A 4,768-nucleotide genomic window follows, 5' to 3' on the forward strand; every position below is an offset into this window, starting at 1 on the left:
CTCTTCTTTTCTAGATTCTCACGATGGAAACTTATACTATAGGTTTGAAATTTTTTCTTTTCTACTACAAATATTTGCTGCTATCCTTTTAAGTACTGTTTAACTACATCTCACAAATGTTGTTATTTTTATTTTTCATTTTCATTCAATTCAAAATAGTTTCTAATTTTTCTTATGACCTCTCCTTTGATTCATGGACTAGTTGGAAGCATGTGTTAAAATTTTCCAGTATTAGAAGATTTTCCAGATTTTTTTTGTGATTGCAAGTCCAGCTTTCTTTTGATCAGTGTTTGTTTTTAGCATAATTAATGATATGGTTGGGCTGAAATCTACCATATTACTAGCTCCATCTCTTCTTTGTATTCCTCCCCTCCCTTTTTCCTCTGACTTGTGGAATAATTAAGTATTTTTCATGATTCCATTTTATCTTCACTCTTGGCTTATCATTTACACATCATATATGTTAAAGGCTCTAATGGAAAAGGTGGGCAATAAAAATGAACAGATGAAGAGTTTCAGTACAGAGATGGAAACTATAGGAAAGAGCCAAATGAAAAGGCTAGAAGTAAAAAACACAGTAGTAGTACAGATGAATAATGCTTTTGAGTCAGACATTCAGTTGCCCAAGCAATTCTATTAACTAAGATGAACTGCATAACAGATGAGTGAAACATATGGATTAACATAAATAAATAACAGGGGGAACAAATGTTAAAATAAAAAAATATATATATTGGATAGATGGAAATATTAGTGGTCAATGAGAGGGAGGGGTAAGGGGTATGGTATGTGTGATGAGTTTTTTCTTTTTTCTTTTTATTTCTTTTTCTGGAGTGATGCAAATGTTCTAAAAAATGATCATGGTGATGAATATATTACTATGCGATGATATTGTGAGCCATTGATTGTACACCATGTATGGAATGTTTGTGTGTTAAGAATGTAATGTGCTTGTACATTGTTGTATCAATGAAAATTAAAAAAATAAAAGATGAAGTGCATATTAGGTAATAAAGCCATCTGCAAGGGCAAGGAATGGAAAGGCACAGGATGGTCCATATTCTCTGTTCAGAAGTGTGCCTCCATTTTTGGCATTTTTGGTCCAGCTGGCCGCTGGGACTCCACAGATTCCAGAGCAGAGCATTGGGAGTTGAGGAAGGGAAAGTGGGAGGAGCCTAGAGACAGACAGAAACAAACAAACACCCCACAAAATAGTTGTATGTGTGTGTGTGATAGAGAAACACAGAGGCCTGGAAAATTGGTTTGTGTGTGTATTTCTGTGTGTAAGAGGATGGCAGAGTGAAAGGAAGTGAAAAGGAGCAGATAGACACCATTCTCCCTGCCCCATAATTACCACTCCAGCATTGAGAGTCTGTTTGGGGAGTCGTCTCTGGATGGCTGAGTTTCAAGTCTCCTTGTAAACCCCCACCCTGTGGCTCTGAAGGGCGAGATCAGTTACAGGTGGAGGAGTGGAAGTTCCCTGGTCTGTCACTAAGGATAGGGTCACAGCCTCCTCCCAGCCACCATTTGCCCTCATTTCCCTGGGGCTGTACATCTGGCCTCCCCCGAGGTTATCCCCATAGTCTCCTGGCTCCGAGTGCCAGACTGATTCCACATGGGAAGCAAAATCGGTTTCTCTTGAGACTGGGCATCCCCAGAACATTTCTCCGGATCCTGAGAGATTGAAAAAGCAGCCAGAGCCTAAAAAGAAAAGGGTGTCAGAGAGCTGATGTGGTTGTGGCCACCCTGGGTGACTTTTACAGCTGTCCTGACAGCAAAGATGTTTGCCTTCTTTTGCAACTTTCCGATGTTTTCTTTTAGAGCAAATCTGCTTGTTGTTAAACCATTTGGAGACCTGTGAGATGGTCATCCACTCCTTTTGGAGAGCTCTCTTTTGCCTCCTCGTTAGGATATAGGTTAATCAGGTGGTGTAGAAATGTTCATTAAGGAACTCCGCGGCCGGTCTGGGGAAGTTACAGATGTTAGTCGTTTTCATCTGGCATCCTGGAAGCGGGAACCCAAGATGAAGGCGGCCTCCCGGGTGCTCTGCCTAAGCTGAATCTGTATGGTGCCAACTCTGGCTGGGATAACGCTCACAGTGCGCTCCATTTCCTTGGTGCCACCGGCCGTGTGCGGCTCTCCTCCCACAGAGGTTGCTGACTAGCGCGGTGAATTCGTTACATGTGTGCTCATACTTCCCTGCTCGGAGTGATCTATGTGGCAGATCTAGGCAAGCTGCTGCGATAGTCCGTGTGCTCCAAGGAGATTTCAAGGGACAAGTCCCCCATCCACACCCTGGCTGCTGCGGCTGCAGTTGCTGCAGCTGAGGGACCCCCTCCCCTTTTGCCAAACCCAGCCACCCTCCGTGCCAGAACCCTCCGTGTCAGTAGCTGTGGGTCCAACGGTGCCTTCTCTTTGAAACTTCTAATGCTGCGCCGATTTTCTCCTTGATTTCACACAGGACACGAAAGAGGGCAGGCTTCATTTGGTGGCAGTTTAGTGAGTGTTTTTTGCCTGGGTCTCTTCGAGGCTCTGGTCAATGATGGTCAATATTTGCTTCATCGTGTCCCTGACGTCGTCTTGCTTCCCTCAACTTCTTGGACCGCAAACACCCTTCCACACTCCCGGCAACAACACTTCCCCCACCCCCAGCTCCCCACCCACCAATCCCAGGACTTCCCCGCCCTTCCCTGGAGGGAGCAGCCCTAGCAGCCGCTTGTCCGTGGTTGGGAGTGCCCTGGGGCCCCGTTCCCTTCTGCTCGGTTTCTCACACTGCCAAACTCTCTGGGGCTTCTGCTCTCTTTGTCACCACCCCTGCCTGTCTCCCCCCTCCCCAACTCGTTTGCATTCCCCTTCTCTCCCCTATTCCTGCCCGGGTCTTCTTGGTCCTGAAGGAAGATCTGGGGCACTGGTTGGGTACCCACCAGGAGGCCCCAGTTCAGGTCAGAGGAGAAAATGGAGTGGAAGTGACAGAGGAGGTCCAAGTGGGGTGGGAGTGGTGGGTGGATGTGTGTGAGAGAAAGAGAGGAAAGAGAAGGAGGGAAGGAGGAGGGGGAGGGGAGCCAAAGGAATTGTTTGTACAAGTTATCTACATTGCCTATGTTTAATTTTTTTTTTTTCTTTTTTTTTGGCATGGGCAGACTCTGGAATTGAACCCAGGTCTCTGGCATGGCAGGAGAGAATTCTATCACTGAGCCACCATTGCATGCCCCCGTGTTTAATTTTTGATTCAGCCCCATTGTAGTTTGGCTTCCATCCTGATTCCTCTGAAATTGTCCTTTTTAAAGTCTCCAACAATATGGATGACATCTTTTCTACACTTACCTTATTCAGCCTCTCAGTTGTTTATTCCTGCCTTATTAAAACGTTTTATGACAGAGACCATAATTTACCCAATATCTATTCTTATCTTTAATCTTTAAAAAATCAAATCCTAATATCGAGTGTAGCAGTGGGCCCAGCTAAACATTTTTTCATCCTTCTTTGCAGGCAGGTATGGTTATTTGACTAAGTCCTGGTGAGTGAGATAGGTGTAAGCTTGCTGTGGGGCTTCCACGAATATGACTTTTAAATAGGGAGGCCTCACTCAGCTGACTTTTACCCTTTGTCCTTCCCCCTTTTCCTACCTGGAATGAAGACATCATTGCTGGTATCCTGTAGCTCTTTTGCAACTATGAGATGACCTTGAAGATACCAGCCTACTATCACTTCTGACTACATTCCATTGGTTAAATGAAGTCATTTGGTCAAGCCCAAAGTCAATGAGTAGGAATACTGTCACATGATAATGAATAGGAATGTATTGTCCTAATAAAAGGAGAGAGGTACTAGTCTAATACATTAACCTATGCAGTTTCCCATTCCAGAAACCTAGGCACCATCTTTTATTCCATCATTTTCTTCACTCCTAACAACAAATCCATCCAGAAGTACCACTGAATCTTTTGTCAAGAAATGTGTAGAATCGATCCATTTTTTTTCCTTGTCATCCTCCCAGCCACCATTATCTCTTGCACAGACCCACTTGAAAAGCCTTGTAATTGTTCTTTTCATTTCTACTTTTGCTCTCCTCCTGTCAATTTTCCTCACTGCAGCAAGAATGATCTTATAATGTAAGTCAGTTTGCATTGCTCGTTTTCTTAAAACAATGCCTTTCCACTACACTTCGAATAAAATTTAAACTCACAATAACAACACTCAAGGCCATGCATTATCCTCTTTCTGCCTATCTCTCCAACCTTATCTCTTTCTAATTTCTTCTTTATTCACTATATTCCATACACATTAGTCTTATTTCAAGTTCTTGTACTTGTCAAGCTCTTCCCTTTTTCATTGTCTTTATGTATGCTGTTCCCTCTGTCTAGAATCCTTCTTCCCTAACTTCTTCCATGGACAGTTCATGCTTTTCCCTTAAGCCTCAGTTAGTGTGTCATTTTCTCAGAAATGCCTTTCCGGATACTCCTCTCTAAAGTTGGTCCCCCTGCTATTCTCTACCTCTTTAATTCTGTCATAACTCTTGTCTCCTTATTTATCTCCCCAGCTAGAATGTATGCTCCATGAAGGCAAGGACCACGTTTGTGTTTTTCACAGTTGTATCACCACATCTAGTACTTTTGTAGATTCTTAAAAATTTTTGTTGAATGAGTGAGTGATTGAAAAAACGAGATAATGTCTGATCTTTCTGTGGCTATGGGGACAGAAAGTTTGATCCAGGGATGTGGCCATGGGAACAGAAAGGGAAAACATTTGGAGATTTTAAGATCCAGGT

The 4,768-nt window shown here is 43.4% G+C and overlaps 1 pseudogene; it reads right to left on the minus strand.

Moving 5' to 3' along the window:
* Positions 1 to 1,405: 1,405 nt before the first annotated feature.
* Positions 1,406 to 4,128, minus strand: LOC143690560 (pre-B-cell leukemia transcription factor 2 pseudogene; annotated as a pseudogene).
* Positions 4,129 to 4,768: the final 640 nt, after the last annotated feature.

This window comes from Tamandua tetradactyla, chromosome 7 (genome assembly GCF_023851605.1).
Source record: "Tamandua tetradactyla isolate mTamTet1 chromosome 7, mTamTet1.pri, whole genome shotgun sequence".
NCBI lineage: Eukaryota > Metazoa > Chordata > Mammalia > Pilosa > Myrmecophagidae > Tamandua > Tamandua tetradactyla.